A 22,568-nucleotide genomic window follows, 5' to 3' on the forward strand; every position below is an offset into this window, starting at 1 on the left:
AAGAATAAGAATGGCATACAGGGTATATCTTTATACATGTACAGATTAGCTCCCAGCAAGCCATATTACTCAATTTATATGTTTCAACTGTTAATTCACCTGCTTTCTTTCAAGAAATATTTCTAAGCCCGGCAGATTCCCCACATCATCATATTTTGAAAAGAGATTTAAATTCAGTTCTTAATTTTATACTGAAAAAATCAATTTCTGTCCCAAGAGCATAAATGGCTAAAAACAATTCGTCACTTTCTCCCAGAATTAAGGTTAACTGATCTACGGTACTTCTTGTAATCCAACATAAACATTTTACTATTTTTTATCTTTTACATAATTCCTACACAAGGACTAATTTTAACACTGAATTCACTAAGGAGCAATACAGGAGATTGGTCCAAAAATGAATAGGATTAAATATACATTCACCAGTATCCTTTATATTTTCCCATCAAAATCTTGTCAGAAGATCAAAGATAGTTGTTCAATAACATCCTTTTGAGTTTATTACAAAGTGGAACCTTTTCAATGAAAAGAGGTTTTTTTTTTGTTTTGTTTATTTATTTATCCATTGCTTTGTTTTGTTTAATTTCTCAGGACACACTCTTCTTTAGTGTAATGAGAAATACTGAAGGCTAAGTCAAAAAAGACAAATTATCTCTTATTCCATTAAAAAGGGCATAACACACTCCCCCCCCACCCCTTCAAAAAACCCACCCTATACTAAGAGACATTTTAGTTTGCATGGTTTAGCACTCAAAACTCTGGGAACACCAGAAGTTAAGGTTCCATGCACAACCTTAGCTCTGTCTCCCTGTGTGTATGCATTTCAATGAAGTCTTTGATTGCATATCACATACTATTTGTCAGCTAATACAGTATATTATTTTCTCTGCAACTATATGACATTCAATCAAAGGTTATATATGAAGTGCCTACCCCTGATTCTAGGCACTTTTCCAGCAATTAAAATATATAATAAAAAAATAAAGATCATTCAAAATTCAAATAGATGCTGGACTGCCCATAAAAAATCCACAACAATACTCATAATACACATTGGAAAACTCTTTGCCTTCAGTCCCTAAGAATGCATCCGCTACAAACATATTAGGAAAGAAACATGAACTCTGCAGTATGCACTGAATATTTTCTAGTTGGTGAATGGGAGAGGTGGGTTTCAGAGCCTTGGCCTCTTGTAGAAAAAAACTCTCCCACCAGCCACCTTCCTTTAAGACAAATGGCTATGTAAAATATTACAGCTGGACTAGACAGATGTTCCTAAGCTTTTGACTGCCAGAAGCTGCGAGTGGACAACAGGGGATGGATCCCTTGATAATTGCCCTGGTCTGTTCATTCCCTCTGAAGCATCTGAAGCAATATGATGACTCAGCAAGCACTACCGTTTGCAGAGTGCTGCCATTTTGATGCGCATACCTGTCAAAAGACCTTTTCCTTATATTAAAGATTGCAGCGCCGCAGACTCACATCTTGAAAATAAAGCGTTCTTGCAATTTATCAGACATGTAGGGGAGGGGCTTCCCTTAGTGGGCCTCTGGTAGCTGCAGGCTGCTGAGGAGACTAATGCTATTTCTGAGACTAACACCCCGGCTATGATGCAAGTCCTTTTACGTATTTTTATTCACATGTTCTGTGTTACAGCAAAGTGAAACCATTTTTTTAAGCCCCCAAAGAATGGCATTTAGATATCAGATACATGTTCAAAACATTTTTGATTTACTTTCTGTTTTTATAGTTTTCTTGTAAAAGGATCCAGTGTCCATCCAAGTTAACTAAATATTTTGATTCAAGCAAATAATTCTGAAAGGGGGAAGAGCAAAAATGATATAGCATAGTGCATGTAAAAAATGCACAACAATTTTAACTGGCAAGGTTAACATTTCTGGGCATTCAATCTATCTTGAGAATATGCATTGTTGGATCTTGGTACTACCAAAATACATTTCCCTAACAATCAGTCACCACCATGATTGCCATTGTTGATCTGTAGAGTCAGTAACTGAATCTGTCCACAGAATGCAACATACGCTATCTTAATATTATATAGCCCCATCTTTGGGCCTAAACACATTGAACTGTCATATGTGTGTTTACATCATTTTTACTTGAGGGGACTAGTGAGAGTTTTCCATCTTTACTTGTTTTTAAAATACATCCAAGACTAAACTATTGTATCCTGAAAACTCCATTTCATGTCATACTTTGTCTCCTGTTAGCATGGTTGCAAAGAATAACAAATTTAATAACTTTTAAACAGCAAGGTATTGGAAATACCAGCATTAGAAATATTTAAATTAGACATTTGATATATAATTCTTCAGTTCCCATCAAATGCTGTCTAGCTTTTGTTGCCCACTTCAATGGACAGGGATATGTGAATTGTATTTTTAAGGTGCTTTCTTTGATGTGAAAATAAACAACAAAGTTCAGATAAGAAAATTCAATATATTTGCTGTGTACTTCAAGTCAACGAATGAAATAGATGAAGTGCACTTGTTTTATTTTGACAGGGGAAAATATCACAAGGCACATTCAAAATGAAATGTAATAATTGCAGGAAAATATACTTTAATGTTATTATAACAACAGGATACTGGAGATGAAAGAATGGAAACAACATTTCAATATCTCTGCTAAGGGATAGCTGAAAATTGTGCACTGAAACTGTACTTTTTACCTTGATACAGGTCCAGTGATGAATCTCAAAACACTTTTCAGTTACCTGAAAGTTCACAGCATTCTTTCTTCTCCTTGGGCTGCCACCTTGATGTGGTGGAGAAGCTTGCGTATACTTACGACCCTAAGAGTGATGCACTCGGGAGTCCTTTACTGCTGGTTGGGTCACCCATGGCAGCAAGGTCGAAGGCGAGGTGCCAGACAAAGTGCAGCCCAACACAACCCAGTATAAGACCTCAACAGCAGAACAGGCAGATGAAGCAGGATCACCTCTCAATGGCTGTGAAGGCAGACGAAGGCTGCAATGGAGGAGAAACTCCCGGTCGTCTTGGACCTCCTTGCCACTGGACACAGATGCCTTTTCTGCCAAGAGTTGTGTTGCTGCTGGTGCACAATAGCTCCCCAACACTAAACTACTCATGCACAGGCTTCTTTCACAGGAAGAATTTCTGCCCCACCCTTACCCATAAAAGTCCTGCAGCAATGGGCAAGTGGCAATGGGGATAGGTGAAATGATCACCAGGAGTCCCTACTCACAGACCCACATGCAGGTGCTGCCCTCAAGATGCTTTTCATGTGCCCCTGGACTGAGATAGGGGCGTGTTTTCAGCAGCAGTGGTCATGACTGAGCAGATCTTTTTAGGAACCCCTTTGTTCACCCCATATGGGAAAGGGGCTATAAAAGATGCCCCAAACATAGGCTATCCCACCATCCCTGACTGCATAACTGCATCCAGAGGGATTACTCCCAATGCAGTCATAAAACCAAAATGTTTCTTGCAACTTGGAATGTCCATACCCTACTAGACAGATCAAAAGGTGAAAGACCAAAATGCAGAATGGAAATTGTTGCCTGAGAACTCTCGAGATATAACATCAACATTGCTGCTCTCAGTGCAACAAGGCATGCAGATGAAGGCCGCTTAAGGGAAGAGGGCAGCAGTTACACTTTCTTCTGGAAAGGAAAACCAGCAAGCGACATGTGAATATAAAGTGTTGGCTTTGCAATCAAAAACCTTCTAGTCAACTGCCTGCCTGAGCTCCCCATCAGCTTCAATGAGCGCCTTATGATCCTCCCCATCCAATTGGTCAATAAGTCATTTGCCACTGTCATCAGTGCATATACACCACACTTGACACTGGAGAACAGAAAGAATCCTTCTACACTGACCTTGATGAAATTTTGTCATCCATTACAAAAACAGATAAGATAATCTTCTTAGGGGACTTTAATGCAAGAGTTGGCCAAGACTCTAACATATGAAATAGCACTGTTGGGAACGAAGGAGTGGGCAAGACCAATTCCAACGGCATCTTTCTACTCAGCAAATGTGCAGAGCATGACCTTGTTATCACAAACACGCTCTTCAGAAAAAGCAACAAGTACAAAACAAGTTGGCAATACCCCCGCTCAAAACTGTGGCACCTCCTAGACTATGTCATTGTAAGAACACAGAATCTAAGAGATGTCTAAATCACCTGGGTCATGAGAGGAGCTGATGATTGCTGGACTGATGCTGCCTGGTGAGGTCAGTCATGGCCATCAGAATTGCACCGAAACATAGAAAGCAATCCAAATCACATAGACAGCAATACAAAATCCAAAGACTTCAATCCTAAATGCATCAAGAGAACTTCCAAACACTCATCAGTGAAAAACTGACCATGTGCACACCAGGAAATGAAAACACAAGTGTTGAAGAAGACTCGGAAGCTCTAAAACAGACCATCCATAAGGCTTGTGGGGAATCCATCATCCTTGTTACGCGCTGCCATCAGGAATGGTTTGACAATGACAACATTGAGATTACATCCCTTTTGGACCAGAAGAGAAAAGCTTTCTGTGACTGGCAAAACCAACCACTATCCAGTCAGAAGCAGAGCTCTTTCCATCAGCTCAAAGCTGAAGTTCAAAGGAGGATTCAAGAAATCAAAAACAAAGTGTGGGAGGACAAAGCAAAAGAAATCTGAACATTTCCTGACAGACATGATATTTGGAGCTTTTTTTGTGAGACAAAGGCCCTGTATGGACGAAGCTCATGTGGCCTCACACTGCTGAGATCCAAAGATGGTAGTACCCTTCTTAAAGATAACAAATCCATGAAAAAGGACTGGAAGGAACACTACCAAAAGCTTCTAAATCGAGAATTGACTGTCACCGACAACACCGTCGACTCCGTCCCTCAACACACAATCTGGGAAACTCTTGCCAACCCACCAACACCTGAGGAGGTCTTCAAAGCAATTAAACAAATGAAGAACAATAAAGCACCAGGTCCTGATGGCATACCAGCTGAAGTACTGAAAGTGGGGGGAGAAACCCTGACTGGCAAAGACTTGTCAGAGAGGGAATGTCCATTTTTGAGGAAAATAGCCTTGCCCTGGATGCAGAAAAATGCCAGAAAAGAAAGGAAAGACAACTGTCACGCAGCAATTGCGGCCCAACCCTGTCTTCCAACACCATCCACAATGTCTGCCAATGAGCCTGTGGCTCAAGGATCTGACTCCTCAGTAACCAAAGGACCCATGAAAAATAAAACCTGTGAAAGAAATCATCCTCAAGGGATCGCCAGTGATGATTACAGTATTCCTTAGCTACAGGAAATATAGAGACATTATCTAGTTAGCTAATGCAATTATTGAATAATTGTTTTTTAAGAGTGATTGCTATTGTTCAATGGCCTGCACTTTACACTGTCCAAAACAGGTTAAGAGTAACAAAAGTCCAGCTTGGTAAAATACTGATACAAAATGGATGTTTAAGCTAAAAACTAATTTGAGATCTTCTAGGCTTCTGGTGAGGTCAGAAAATTGCTATAGCTACTGATAGAAGCAGTGCTAAAAAAAGACAGATGAAGCCATAATTGGAATCAGCAGATAACTGTGTAACTTTGATGGGAGGAAGTTGCCACCTCTTTCTGGACATTGCTTTTCTGGGAGTAACTTGGTAATTAGCTTAAACTAGCTAGCAGAATAAACAGTTTGAAGGAGCTAGTTTTAGCTTTATGGCTGATACCTCCCCAAAACTTGCTCAGAACATATTATTTATCATCATGCTGTTGCACCTTCATTGTCCCACATGAAAAGACCACCTTCATCAGGTTTGGCTAAATTCCTGAGCAACAATGGAAATATGAAGCCGACATTCCTGATGTTACCTCCTCCTTAGCATCCCTCCTAAAAGGAATAAAGAAAAGTGTAAAGATGAAATTTTTATTAACTTTTTAAAGTTTCAATCACTTTCAAAGTTTTTCTACCTTCATATTTGTATTTAGTGACAGATTTAAGCGTTTTTGTCCCCCATTCCTCCTAACTTCTACTAAAATGGAAGTATACCAGAGTTAGCAAGGATTTTAAAAATACCTTATCTCAGCTGAGCCCAAGACACCTCTTCCTAATCAGTTCAACATCTATAAAATTACAGATTTCATTTCCTATATATATATATATATATATATATATATATATATATATATATATATATATATATATTGGATTCTGTTCTATTCTATGCAGATTCTTATGCTGTAATTGTCACCACAGGATCTGAGCAAAAAATTTACAAAGGAATAATTTGGTACATTTTGACTTCTTTTTTCCTGTTCACATGTTGTCCATCAAATTTCAAGATACTGTTGTTATTAGAAATTATTCATTTTCCAGGATTTCTACACAACCCTTTGGAGCTTGGTAAATATTGTCCCTAGGTTTACATCTACAGCAACACACCACACCACACTGTAACTCCACACATCAAATTAAGCTCAGCAGCTTGTTTTGTTAAGGACCTAATACTTGGTCTGTTTGTTTCACAATTGCGAGATGAGTTGGAGTGAAATCACATAGAGCAGTCTGAGCTCACCAATGTACTGAGAACTAAATGCATTTTAAAACTATTTTCAATTTCTAGGCAGAGAGGTTCATTGGCTAGATGGTGTCATTTCACCTGAGGCTAACAAAGTATCACTTCAAGCTCCACAGAAATGTCAACACACTGTAGAAATTATCAAACAGATTTCTTCTCTCTACAAATGAAAACGAAGGTGAAATTAAAGAAAAGTAATAATCTGCAGCCAGATGGTGCTGTGTAATTCGCAAGGGGGCATTCATAGCTCTGTAACATCTTAGCTGCTACTTGTAATATAAATGATGTGAAATAATGGGGAGAACAACATACCAGTTTTCAGCAAAGGTGGCCTAACTCTGCTCTCTTTGAGGTTGATAGCAAAATTACCATACAGGATCATATCCAGATGTATTAGCTTTAAAGTGTTCTCATAATCTTTATCCTTCATTACTTGTACAAAATATACTACAGTGTATTTACTGTATCGTCAATAAAAAACTATTGTCAGAATAAATTACTAGTAGAACGATGCAGACTACAGTGCATAATACAGCCTCTAACAGATACTAGAGCTCACCTTTCCTTAATATCTAAACAGCAGGTGCACTCCGTACCTTCTAAATTTCTGTGCAATCACTATCACACAAACTCCACTGACTGCAATGTACTACTGTGTAATAATAATCTTGAAATTATTGCATTTCATGCAGGAGAGTCTGGTTATAATTTAAAATGATTCAGGTTTATGCAGGTGTGTATCAGTTATTTTTATGCAACACTGAAAATATACAAGGAATGAGAAATTATACTATCTGTTTTCAGTTTTAATGAATACTGTACTGGAATGTGTAGAAGTACCATGAGTTAGCAGTTAGAATCCTCTTGTCAAATTACACAGATGAGCTGTGATAACTTTGCTATGGATTCTTTATTTGCCGACACAGTACAAAATCCGGGTTGCCAGGTTTTTCAACAACTAGCCCTCTGGCCTCTCAAAACAAGCTCTAAACAACCCACTTCTTAGCCAACAAACATTAAGCACTGCACTGCTGTTTAAAAGTTATAGTAACACAAAATAGCAGCAATGAACTTACAGACTGCATAATATAACAATGGTACAGAGGCTTTGTTCAGCCAATTTTTCTAGCTGTTGGGTATACATATACTGAGAGTAAAATAGACTAATGTTCATTATGGTGCTACTTTTCATTTTTAGTTTAGCTGGCTATTACCATAGTACAGATCTCTATCTTTAGGTGTTTTGTTTTGTTTTTACTGTGTTGAAGTGGCCTGTGTATGTCGCAATTAAAGAAAAGTTCTCCACATAAAAAAAGTAAATATGAGCTTAGCATCTCCGCTCCTCAGACAAAACAAGTTCTCTCCAATACTCTGCCTTTGTCTCTCTGCACAGTGTGCTGGCAGCTGTAGTTCGGAGCCCCTTGTCAGTTCTTCAACTTGCATCCTTCTTTATTAAGCATATCACTACCATATTTGCAAATAGCTTCCTGAAGTCTTGCTGAAAACAACACGGCAACCTGATTTACTCATATTAAATAGCTGAAAGAAATGTGTCTTTACAGTGTGTTTTTCATTGTTGTTTATACTCTCTATTTTCTGGGGCATGTAAAACTACATATGGTGTTGTGCAACAGTTTTTTTTAAACAATAATTATACAATCTGTTTTCAATTTGCCCAAGGTTTATGACTTATATGAAAAGAGACTTTTTTCCTGATTTGCTTTTGAATAGCCTCAATCCAATTATAAAAAAAGCAAAAAAAAAAACCCCAAAACCTGCAGAGATGTTGAGCAGTGCTGCAGAACGTGAAAAGCCTGATATGAATATCTAAATACAGGGGGGGAAACATGCACTAATAGTGAGCCAAATAGGTGCCAAATTCTATTCTGTTCCATGTTTGAGATACTGGGCAAATGATCAAATAAATTAATTAGCATATTTGCATATAACCATAAACTTAATCTCATGGTCAACACACTTTGTTTCAAACAATGGTGAGAGTAAAATTAGGAGCTGCACAAAGTTGGTAGCTCTGGTGGAGATAGCTGGGTGGGGGAATCTGAATAGAAATCTAACCAGTAGCTGGGTGAGTGCCTGATGGGGCTGTTGGTACTTCTGGGGGTTAAGCTGGTGCTAGGGCTTCTGGAGGGCAGGTATTTGGAGTAGAGATTGTTGGAAGGATCATGGGGCTCTTGATGGGGAAATACAGGGGCTGGGATTCCTGAGGTATAACTGGGTTGTGGGGAACCAGGGTCTCTTGGAGGGGAGGTAGGAGGGTTATCAGGCAGCTGTGGGAAGCCTGGTATAGTTGGCTGCAGAGAGAAGGGGAAGGGAGTCTGGGGCAGGTGTGTAACACCTCACCTTGTGCTGCTACATGGGCCTCTGCTACCACCTCCCCACTGCTTGTTCCTGGCCCTGATCCAGCAGGGAGAGGTGGAGCTTGGTGGCTTGCTCAGCAAGCACAAGAGCAGCCTCCAGTAATCAAAATGCAAAACTGCAGGTAAATGCTTGCTGCCTTCCAGAAACTCAGAAGCCTGGTGCATGAGAGTCCAGATGCGACTGACAACGGGGCTGCCAAATGTGTGGCGGCCACTCCAGCTTCATGACATTGTCTTTAACTATAGGTCTGCAACAAATAGACAGCAATATCTCTGTTGTATGGTACCTGCTGCCTCTGGGCACTGTATGAACCACTCTGTGGAAGATCACTGGGGCTAGATCTCTACAAATCAGCTGGGAGAGATCTGGGGCTGATAAAGGTAAGTAAAACATATAAGATTATGATGGCAAAAATCTGACTGTAGAAGATTTAATGAACCGGATCCTCACCCCTATAAAAGCCACATTGTGCCCCCGTAAAGTTTCCCTAACTGGGCAACTATCTCCCCATGGTATCAGAAATAGCATAACCTGTTGCTAAATAGTCCTCCCCTTGCTCCCCCAGAATAGAGAGTATGTTAAATATTGGCCTGGGGAGGGGTCATATCTGGAGTGCTGCTGCTCTCAGTCAGTTGCTAGGTGATGAGAGGACCCTTTGGGCATCTTCACAGTGCACTAGAGGGGACTGCTTAGTTGTTATACATCAAGATCTGCACTAGACATAGCTTGGTTGGACCCACAAATTGGGGTCTGTGGATTCCCCCCCTACCCCCCCCCCGGCGTACTGTAATCTGGACAGAATTAAAAGATGAACACTGGGTGATGATTTAGCTCGACCTTTAACACCAAATGCACAAAGATGTGCAGGATGATTTCAATGTACAAATGTCTAGATAGAAAGTTCAAATAGACTCATGTTTGTTTTTCAATGGAATCTGCCTGCATTTTGGAAACAAGGTTCAGCAAGTCAATAATATTGTTCTAAGTAAGACCCCATGATGTGTGCCAGGATCATCTAATACTGTTCAGAACTATGACCAGTGTTGGAAACCAACATATCACAGCGAGTGGCTAGTGAAATAGCTTTGTTTATCTGCACAGACATATTGTACTGATAAGTACAGCATAGGTGTAGGTCCCAGATAGATTCTTTTGCACGTGCTATAGTTCTACTGAGATTATGCCGTTTTACAAAGAAAACTGGGGAGATGAAAAATTGACCAACTAACTTGCACATAATCGGTTTGAGATTGATCTATTGGATTTATTGCTCTTGAAAGGTTCTAGTTCAGCTCATTATACCTCTTGTTGTGGATTTCCCTAGGTTTATATGTTAAATGTAAATTTGTGACATTTAACAACAGAGCAGTGAAAGAACAGAGAAACATCAATTTACAAACAAACAGAACGGCCTTGTTTGAATTCCTTCAGGTACAGAAACAACTTGTTAAAGAATTGAAAAATCAACATCTGCCCTACATAGCCTGATGAAATACATGTAAGGTAAAATGTCCTACCTATTATTCAAGACAAATATTTTCAGAATTCCTGATCTGAATTTCCTGTGTTTATTCCTAATGGCAGTGAATCAAAACTTAAAAAAAAAAATAGATTATTTCTTTTCATGGTAGTTTGAATTTTTTTCTGTGGTTTGCTAAGTTAAATTTTAAAATGCTTCCAAACTCAAAGTCTGCTGAAAAATCCCCATCAAGCAAGAGTGTAACAGGGACTGCATGGTGAAGAATGGTTCCAATGACCCTCCCTGCTTTTCATCTTTCTAGGCTCACTCATACCATGCAATAAAATATGTCTGCATAGTTCTCTCTCAGACGCAGCAGGGTAACCAAGTCTCCTATGCCTGAGAGCCTTCACATTGTCCACTCAAAGGGAGATCTCCTCCCTCATCTTCAGCCATGGGAAAGGACTTCCTGTGTGCAGAGCCCGCATAGCAGATACTATACCATCCCTCGCCGCATTCCATGGTGAGGGATGTGCCTAAAAAGTTATGAGGGATAGGAGGTGGAGTGGCCAGAGTGCTGTACTCTTCAGCAATCTTCAGCTGTGGCAGCACCCACTTGGAGTTCCAAACTGCTCTAACTAGGAGCATGATACATTAAAAAAAAATTGTCTCCACTCTCTTCAGCTCTGCTAAGCAGAACTTTGGCACAGTTAAGGATCTGGACTTCAGAGCTGAATAATGACCTATGAACAGAATTTGCTTTATATCTTGTATGGCTCCAGTCATAATAGCAACGGTCCTAACAGAAGGTGAGTTTGCAGATGCAGTCCCATCATCACCAGCACAAAAGGACTTTCCTCACTTTTCTTGTTGGGCCCAATTTTCTGTGCCTACTCTGCTTATAATGGAAATGATAGGCCTCATTGCCAGTTTCACCCATAATAATTTATTGTTTCTACAGCATTAGACACACATCATGGAATTATAGTCTATGTCATAAAAGAACAGAGCTTTCTAAAGGAATGCCTATTTCATGTGTTCATTGTTATTAGCAACAAGGTTATAGGAGTTTAAATTATTTAAATTAATCCGTTAATCTAAATGCACTGCCTCCAAGGAGGGATTTATTCCAGAAGTGCTGATTCTACATATTGGACAGGGGACATTGAGTGCTCTGAACTGGCTAACCTAACCCCTCACCTAATATTAGCTCATAATAAAAAATGACATGTTTAATCAAATTATTTAAATTCAAATAGATGAGACCAGACACTGACTATTTCCAGAAATGCCTATTCAGCAGTGATGAACAAAATGCATAGACAATTTATAGGAGTCTTTGTGGCTTAGATAGGCAGTGCACTAAAAGTTATTATAGCAGTCTGTGTGACCAGGACAGGTAGATCTGTTGCATGAGCTAAAAACGCTATTATTCAACTGCTGCAAGAGTAGGCAGGTATGTACCAAGATGACATGAGAGATTCAACACTGCTAACCTCAGTGGTTAGATTTGCTCATAGAAAGTTGGTAATTTATTTAGTACCCATGCGTAGCTAGTCATTTATAAAACTTTAGCATTTGTATCTATTTATATCTGTATCTCATGTCATAGCTAAGGATTTCTGAGAAGCGAGCTATTTGATATCCTTAGACATACTTGTCTGCGTTTCTCACAAGAAAGACATGGTGCTGTCATTCCTCTCCAGCTGCACAAGAACCCCACCAGCTTCAAATGGCCCCTCCAAAAAGCCACATGCACAAAAATCTCATGTCTCATACAAATGGCCTATAAAATATTTATTATGAGATTCTAGTTAATATATGCCTCTAAAGAACTGCATTAAAAATAATCAGGTTAGCAGTAGCATGTAGGGATGGCACAGCATGAGATTTGGCCTTCTCCTCTGTTACCATTCTTGAGCAATGTGTTTCTAATGTGGTCAGTGCTTTCCTAAATATTTTTCATGGCAGAAGCCATTTTTTAAGTGGTAGTGCCAAAAACCTCGTCTAATTTCAAATTTATCATAATTACTCTGCCTTAAAAAGTGAAAACAACATTAATAAACATACAGTCTCATGGAAGTGTTTACTTAATCATGGTGCAAATGCAGATTGTAACAAATTTAGCAGGACTGATTTGCTTTTTCTCTGTACATATTAACCCCAATATATTTCTTCTACTGATGTAAACAACAGCTCAGCCTGTAAATCCCTTCCCCTGCCCCCTTCCCTGCCATTGCCAACATCAGGAAGCCCTTCCTTTTCCAATGTCTGGCAGTCATAGACATGGTGCATCAGACAAAGGAAGCTATTTGAATCCACCTCTACTAGAAGGAATAGGACTACAGTTGATCAGAAATTTTCTGGCAAAACTTAATTTTTCCATTGACTTGAAGGGGCTTTGGATAGTACTCATAGTCAGTTATTTTATCTGGCTTGCTATGTTAACTTTTCCAGTTGAGCAATGGAGATGTCCGTTAATCAAGGTTACATCTGTAGCCTTCCCAATCTCAGGGGCTGTTGCCATGGCAATGTAAAGTAGCCAGTTTTTAGCAAAGAAAATACATCAACCAGAATAATAATCAATGAAGTTCAGGATAATCTGGGGGTAGGCCTTAAAATTGTCCAATAGGGTTACTCAAATCTTTTCCAATAACGTGTTAGAACCAGGCAAAGTGAAAGCATTTGTAGTAAGTCAGACCTTTCACATCTGGCTGTCTATCTAGATTACCCTTTCAACACAACAGTCAGACTTTTAAATCAGTTTTATATAAGCTGTTGGGCACCCAATAAAGAGATCCTGCTCTCAATGAGAATTTTTCATATTGCTTTCATTGGAAGCAGGATTGGCCTCAAAATCTAGCAACAAAATTTTGTCTTCTTGAAAATGAAGTGAGAAGCAGCAAGATGTAAACTTAATAATGACATATAGCAAAAGGTCGTTTTTCTATTTTATATATCACCTTCACCATTCCACTATCAGGGATAGCATAATGGAGAGACCTTATGTAGCAGTCACCTTTAACGACTGCCAGCCATTATTTTTATAGTCACACTTAACTATAATTGATTCTAGGGAAGACATTACTATTGATTCTTAGTACTCTTCAGTGGAGCAGGCAGTTGAAAGAAAGGTGGGTATATATATATAGTGGGTACCACAGAATTCACTACAGCACCCATTAAAATCAAGAATTACTTACATTTAAACTTTGATTATATTATTGTAGTGCTCAATGGCACTGATCAGTAAAAACACATAAGACAACAAATTTTCCAAATTGATCCAAAAGGTAATCTTTTCAGTCCCTTCCAATAGCAGCCCATGATATCTAATTAAAAAAAAAAATAAATTCCATGGGTGCAAGATGCACCGAACATGATATAGTTTAACAACCAAAGGTGTGGTGCAAACAATTTTACAGATGTGATTAACTTCAGATAAGTAGTCTCATTGACTACAATGGACTTTGCACATTAGCATTTCATGCACAATGCCCAATAGTTAAGACCTCTGTGACAGATTCTCAAGAGACCTTAACTCCCATTTAGGAACCTAAATAAGTGGCAAGAGCTCAGCATTCAGAAGCTACCACTGAGACGAATGAGAGTGAGTGCTGAACTCTGGCCACTTATTGAGGCATTTCCGTTGGAGCGGAGGTCTCTGGAATATCTGGCTATCTATCTGTTGTTAAACAGTAACAAAAAGAAAGATTTACGACCCTGTGCAGACTAAAGAAATGTCATGACAACACGTTTTTCATTACTCATTCTTCCCATTAACAATGCAGCTCACCTCTGCACACAACAAAAATTGCCAGTACTCTGACCACACAGACACACACTTTCTATTAAAATATTGTGTTTCGGTTAGACACACTGACCTCTTAAAGTTGTCAGAGATTAGATATTAATTATTGATCATGTAATAGGTCAGATTGGACATTGAACTTTATATGCAGGGTTTTATCTTTAAAGACAAATTCCATTCAAGTGCTTAAGATTTCTTGGTGGGAAAAGTAAGTAAATAATAATAAAAAAAAAGTTAAAATTTTGGAAGATCACACTGCAGATTTATCCGAAACCAGAGTTTGCCAAATTGCTAGTGAATAAGTAAAAGGCCATACTGTAAGTACGCTATTAGAGGTGGTCAAAATTTTTCGGTCAAAAGTGATTTTCCATGGAAAATTTGGTTTTTGACTAAATGATTTTTTCTATTAAAAATGCTTTTCCTGAGCAATTTCAATTTTTGGTAAAAAATGAACATTTTAAAATCTGGTGGTTTTTTCTGTTTTTTTTTTTTCTTTTTTAGTTTTCATCTGCAAAACACAAATTTTCATTCAAAAACTGAAAAAGAAAAAAAAAGATTCTGAATCGCTGCTGTGTACCACAAGAGAGATATCACTCAGGTGCTTCAGTGCCTAGTCTCTTTAGGGGCTGCTCTTCATCTCACATAATGCACTGTGCAACTGCTATGATGTACCCTTATCTCTACTCACCAAGAAAGGACAATATGGAGCCTCAGGGGAAATTTAATCTGGCCAAGGACCTCAGCCTCTCAATATTAGATGCATGCATCACTTGAACTCAGCTTCCAGGAGGCACCATGGTGACATTTCGGAATCAAAATAGTTTGGACAAAATATTTGAAATTTAGATTTTTTTGGAAAACTCTAAATTTTCAGTGGAAAAAAAATTCTGACCAGGTCTAATAGTAATGCACCTTTACTTTTGTATTATTGCAGTGTCTAGGAGCCCCAGTTGTGGACCATGACCCAATCATGCTAGGCACAGTACAAACACAGAACAAAAGTAAAGATGGTCCCTGCCCCAAAGAACTCATGAAGATCTACACAATCTATTTTGAGTGACTGCCTCATTTCGGGTTGGCTTTTAACAACAAATGGCAGACTGACCGTTGTGTGTGGTTGGTTTCATTGACCCAAAGAAAAGCTCAGCTTTCAAAAGCTTAGGATATAATGATTTAGTGTCTGAACAGAACTGTATCGAAAACAGAAATGTGTTTAATCTGGCAATATAAGTAGCTAATAGGAGTGCAGAAATGAGTGGTGATGGAAAAATTTGTATAGTGGGGATGATGAGAACCATTGAACCAAACTGTAAACCCTATGTATAATGGAAACCACTTCAAGCCAGAGGGTGCTGCAGCACCCATGGCAGAAATTACAGAAAATAAATATGAAATGCATTACTTTCCCTATCATGTTATATTGCTCATCATATGTAATTCTCATCCTAAACTCTAATATCGAGGAACTATTCCATTCACATAAAATGACAAAATAAAATTAGAATAAAAAAACATTTGCCCTAATCCCAAATTCTTTGTGCTTTTCACAGTTACACATTTAACACACAGATACTTTCAAATGAAGGCTCCAGGAGACAGATGTTTCAGTGCCCCACAGTATATAGTCAGTTTCAAAGTGGCAGCAAGTCCAAGACTTCACTGAATGGCCATGGTAGTCACTACATACCTTTGATACCAAGTATCAGAGGGGTAGCCCTTACACACAGCCCCCGCAACCTGAAGTAAATACTTACCAGCAACTACACACCACACCACGGAAACACTAACCCAGGAACCAATCCCTGTAACAAACCCCTTTGCCTTCTCTGTCTCCATATCTACTATAGCGACACCATCATAGGATCCAACAACACCAGCCACACCATCAGGGGCTCGTTCACTTGCACATCTACTAATGTGATATATGCCATCATGTCCCAGCAATGCCCCTCAGCCATGTACATTTGCCAAACCAGACAGTTTATACGCACAAGGATAAATGGACACAAATAAGACATCAGAAACGGTAACATATAAAATCCAGTAGGAGAACACTTCAATCTCTCAGGACATTCAATAACAGATTTAAAAGTAGCCATCCTTCATAAAAAATAAATAAATAAAAAACAGACTTCAAAGAGAAACTGCAGAGTGACAATTCATGTGCAAACTTAACACCATTAATTTTAGCTTGAATAGGGACTGAGAATGGCTGGCTCACTACAAAAGCGATTTTCCCTCTCTTGGTATTGACACCTCCTTATCAATTATTGGGAGTTGACCACATCCACCCTGACTGAATTGGCCTTCAGCATTGGTTCTCCACTTGTAAGATAACTCCCTTCTCTTCACGTGCCAATATATATTTATGCCTGTATCTGTAATTTTCACTCCATGCATCTGACGAAGTGGGTTTTTTACCCACAAAAGCTTATGCCCAGATAAATCGGTTAGTCTTCAAGGTGCCACCGGACTCCTCAATACCATTGATAGGTACTTTCAAAAATGAGTGCATGAGAGAATTAAGGTAAGTTATAGCACCACACCTAACACTCTGATTTAGGAGTACCACTGATATGCCAAGATGTCTTTCAAAATGTACATGCACATTGCCATACAACTCTGCTTGGGATGTTAAGAAAACTAGTACCAGACTTGAATAAAACTATACTTTTAAGAACACTGAATACAACAAGAAAAAATATGATTAAATCAAGCATTAATAAGCAAAGAGTTACCACAAACAAGTTCAATTAAGCTAAATTAATATCACATTTAAATAATGAGAAACCCTTTCAGCCTTGAACAATTAAAATAGTCAACAACCATGTCTGAATCTTTTCAAAAGCAGTGAACTCAAAATATGCAACTATTAGAACAGAACAAAATATAAATTATGTATGAGAGAGGGAGGGGTGCAGACCAAAACATTACTCTCAATGAAACTATAGCCTTTTAAGTAAACAACAAACTAATCACCCTGGGGAACAATGTCAAAAGCCATATGAATTTTAGAAAAAATATTATATAATTACTAAAGGGGGTATGGAAGAAAATATTTCCAAGATCCTAGAAAGTTCATGGGATTGATGATGGAATACAGAACCTTTTCCTTTAGGTTATTGGCTTGAATCCAGCCTAGACCAGTAATAAATGGAAGTTACCTCTGTTCTGCTATTTGCTCATTCATATTCAATATGTTGAACAAGTTGGTGGTCAGTCCAGTTTCTAGTGAACATATCTATGTAACAAAAATCGTCATTGCAGTATTAACCAATATAATATTCTTAGCATAGCTTATTGATTAGGGCTCCATTTCAGGAAAGCAACTCATTTCAGGAAAGTACTTTATCATATGCCTAACTTTAAGAATATCTAGTGAAGTCAAAGGAATTTAAGCACATGCTTAACTGTTGCGCTGAGGAGGGATGGACTTAAGCACATGCGTAAGTGCTTTCCTGACCTGGAACTTGAAATGCTACAGGCCAAAAATTGATTGCGATACCATCAGAGACACACTAGCAGTGTATTTTCTGTCTATTTCTGTCTATTTTGCTTGTGCACTTTTCACCATCTAATTGCTGATATTGAAAAGCATGTAATATTTTGTTTGCTTGGGTGAGTATAGGCTGGAGGCAGCAGCCACACCAAAGAATAATGATTCAATAATTGAGAGAAAGAGAGAGACCGACACACACAGGACTTATACAGGACTTTATTCTGATTGGCACAACAAATAAAAAGTGCAGTATAGAAGACAATAGGCATAATAATATCTCTAAGAGCCAACTGTTTATATATTCAGAGAGATGGAACTCTGTGTAATATTGCCATCCAAAGGCTCCAATGAAAGGAAATGTAGTTTTCCCTAAAGCTCACTTAAATTTCCTTTTGCTTAAACTATTTTCCAAAGGCCAAAACTGAGGTACTGATTATTCTGGATAAACCTGCAGCATTTTATTGTTCAAAATATAAACAAATGGACACCTCTGCCACCAAGAAAATTAACTACAAGTACATGTGACAGTAGGTAGCCATTACATATTTTAAATGCTTGAAATATCACACCCAACAGCTTCATTGCCCATGAACTACAGTTCCCACTATGCCACAGTCAAATCCATCACTTAACCCTATTTTCTCCATAGCTCCAGAGAAATATACTGAATGTTTAGCTTAAAACAAAAGGATTTGATATAAACACCACATATTTTAACAATAACTATCTTTTTAAAATTAAATTAGTGGGATTTATATCTTTATACACCTTAATGATGATTCTGTAAATATAGGTTTCAGAGTAGCAGCTATGTTAGTCTGTATCCATAAAAAGAAAAGGAGTACTTGTGGCACCTTAGAGACTAACAAATTTATTAGAGCATAAGCTTTCTTGAGCTACAGCTCACTTCATCGGATGCATACTGTAGCTCACGAAAGCTTATGCTCAAATAAATTTGTTAGTCTTCAAGGTGCCACAAGTCCTCCTTTTCTTTTTTCTGTAAATATACACACTGTGATGCTGCCAAACTAAATGCCAGCTCATGACAGGGACCCTATCTCTCAAATGAACAATGACAAATACATAGCTGGAATTAGTCCAGCTCATCTGTATATTAGTATTGTTAAAAGAGATGTTACGTTTATAAGAATGTGTTTAGTGTTTAGACTTTATGAAACATTTGTAGGATGCTGCATATATTAATCTCATTTACAACATCTGCTTCCCATGTCAAAAGGTCATACCAAGTGTTTGCTTGGAATCCTCTGTAATCATGTAAGTCTTCAAACAAAAAATAAACATTAGTTAATGTAAAATGCTGGCATCCTACAGAAGGCCCATTGAAGCCAAATGAGCCCTTGTGAAACATCAAAGACTTTGTTATTGCATTCCTTCCCACTCCCTCCTGAAGAGGAGACATGCCTCTCCCATCAGCTTGAACTCTGTGGGGAAGGGAATAAAAATTCCTTAACAAGAAGAAACTGTATTTTTATGGTGCTTGGACTTTGGGAAGGTAAGATTTGTAAGCATAAGAAAGGGATCCCCAGATTCTTAACCTGGGTTATCCCTAAAGGACATAGAATTTCCATATTATGGCAGCTTCTATTACTTTTTGGAACCTAAGACTAACTCATTTGTGTATATGTTTACCTGCTTTAACCTTGTAAATTACTCTCTCGTTTCCTTTTCCTAGTTAATCAATATTTAGGTAGTTTATTATAAGACTGGTTACAAGCATTGTCTTTTGTGTGATATCTAAGGTACAATTGACCTGGGGTAAGTGACTGGTCCTTTGTAACTGGGAGTAACTTGAGTATTGCTGTGATCTTTGGTGTAAAGGGCCCTCTTTCACAAAGGCAAACTTGCCTTTGTGGAAAGATAGACTGGAGTATCCAAGGACACTGTCCGTGACTCCATAGTTAGACTGTTATGGAGCCTGAGGAATTTACCCTTGTAGGTTGGTAAAATCTAAATATGGAACTTGCAGCCAATTTGGGGTTTGTGCCCTGCTTCTTAACAGAATGCCCTGGGGTTGGAACTCTTGCTCCTGAGCCACTCCCAGACAGCTAGACACACACTATTTACCACATCCCACCCTTACTCACATTAGTAATCCCATTGACTTCACTGTAAATGACCTAGGATGGCAAGCTCATTTTCCTGTTCTGGAACACTGACAAACTCTATACAACAATTCAGGTGCATAGATACGGTTGCTTATTAAACTCACCAAAATTAGATCAAAACTTTACCTGTGGCATTGTGCTAGGATTTTGCCAAGCCAATGGTCTAATAAGAATGCAGAATTGCCTTATAACATGACTGAAATCATTGTAGGGTTCAGCATTTTATATACAGTCTTTATTTAAAAAGGCAGAAACATCCGTGATTCAGAAGAATTCAATGTATTTAAAATATAATAAAAAATAACTTATACTTCCTATCAGTATAAGTGTATTACAAATATTGCTATGAAAGTTAATTTTTAAAGGAAAATAGCTTAACTGTGATTTTCAGTCAAACAGCCAGCATAAACTCTGGTCTCTAATGCACTTCTCTTCATAATCCACTTCAAATAACTGATAAATGGATTAAAAACGAATTAAGTTAGTTAGAAAGCCCAATGCTAAAAATATACTTCTAAATTTAGTGTTCAAGTAAATAAATGTGTGCATATATACACACACAGACACTTCTATTTCATATAACACGTTAAATGGACTATTCTGTTTGTGACAACAGAGTTCAGAGTTATTCAATGCATTGTCTTGTTTGTGTGGCTTATTTTTTCATGAGGATTAATTGAAAAATCTTCCTTTCTCTGCATAGTCTGTCAATTTTTCACTCAGAACTCTGCATATGAACAAAGACTCTGATCTCCTTTACACAAAATATCATTACTATGCCTCTATTTTAATTGTGCACGTGTAGTTTCAAAGTGGCAAACTGTTCCTCAACATGCAAATGCTGCACTGAGAAAAACATTTAACACATGCCCTGTATATAGCACTAGCCCCTATTTTTGCATTCGGTGAACCACTGGTTTAGTTTAGTTTTTTGTGAATACAGACTAACATGGCTGCTACTCTGAAACCTAGTTTAGTTAGCAACTTGAAGTCTGTGCACACACTGTAGAACTATTACACTTCACAGTATTCACATTATCTCTCAGATTTACACATATTCCAAACTAGTCATATTGAAAGAAGGTGCTATTGGGCTGTTAGGAATACAATCCTGTCCTGATAGTGCCTATCACCTCCAGAGAAAGGGAAGTGCCTAGAAAACGTAAAAGGAAACTTAGTTTGATAGCATCCTGTCTGGCAAGAACTCACTTATCAATAGCTGGGATGTGAAATCCTCACTTCTGTATTGTTTTGTCATTATAGTTCCCACTTTGCTATTGTTTGTCTGTATACTCTCTGTCTGGTTCTGTGATTGTTCCTGTCTGCTGCATAATTAATAAATAATCCCTGCTGTGTGGCTCTAGAAAGATACAGTTACCTAGCCCTGTGAATAAAAGCCCTGATGAATAAAATCTGTCAGTTGCTATAAGAAATGTTACTCCCAAGCCCTGACATCTCCAGCGTTTCTCCTTGACTATTTTATTTTTCCACTTGATGAGCCTTTCAGGCTAAACTGGGCCTGTTATCCACAGCGGACATGAAGGGTGCACAGCTGCAGGGACTAAGTGCTGGTAGCTTGAGACATTATGTTTGTGTGTGTGATGGGTAGATGCAGGCAGAATTATTTGGGAGGTTGTGGGGGAAGATATTATCAGCCACCTCTACAGCCCCAATCCTGCAAGCTGATCAGCGTGGGCAGACTCTTATGTCCAAGGGGAGTCCCATTTAAATTGAAGCTCCTCATGGAACAGTCTGCAGTATCATGGCTGAGCTCTTGACCCTGTGAAGTGATAGAACATCTAGAACTCCCAATAATTTCAGGGAGCTGAGGACACTCTGTACATCTGATAAGAAACACAGTGCCTCACAAGGTAAGGCCCATTAACAGATATATCTGATGCTCCCAGTGTCAAAATGCTAGCATGTTTGCAGGAGTAAATCCCTAGCCTTGCTCTAATCCACTACACACCTTCCCTTTGGGACACAGAGCGCCACCACCAGCCATGGTAGCCAGTCCTCTTTCATGCTCAAATAGTGCTAGCAGGAGCATTTGGCCTGGTTCCTACACAGGTGTGCAAGTGATGGACAAAGAGTTTCCCTCTGCCCCCTTCCCTTCCAGCACAGATAGTAAGAAGAGCAGGTCTAATGTGACCCTTAACATTTGTGGTTGCATAAAAAGTTGGTCATTCTCCTACAGGAAATTAAAATAGAGGAAAATATTATATTAAGTGTATAGTCTTCTCTCTCAGTTAAGCACTACCACAGCATTTCAGTTTATACTCAAAAATCAATCACAATTGCCCCTAATCTGTGTAGTGCATCTATGATAGTCCTGTGCAGCAAGACAACTGAATATCGCTGTTGCTTTGGAACCCTGCTCCTGGCATACCTTCTCCGCTGTGAATCCTTATAAGGTTTTATAGAGGGAGTTTGCTGTTCTGTGTAACACTCTCCATCAATGCTAATGCATATTTTTACAACAGCACTTGCATAGACCTGTTTCAATCTATTAAATTAGACAAGTGAGACTTTTACCATCGTCTTGAAGAAGGGATGCATCAGCTGTTTCCAAGTTCTAAATATTCCATCTATAACTACAAGGTGAAGTCTATAGTCATCATGTGAGGAAAAAATTGTCCATGCACATGGAAACAAAAGATGCCCCATTGTTTTAGATTAGCAAGCAGTGACGATTCATAAACTAAGCTATATTCAAGGGTTCTTCCTCCTGCATTTAT

The sequence above is a fragment of the Chelonia mydas genome, chromosome 1 (genome assembly GCF_015237465.2).
Source record: "Chelonia mydas isolate rCheMyd1 chromosome 1, rCheMyd1.pri.v2, whole genome shotgun sequence".
NCBI classification, from domain to species: Eukaryota; Metazoa; Chordata; order Testudines; family Cheloniidae; genus Chelonia; species Chelonia mydas.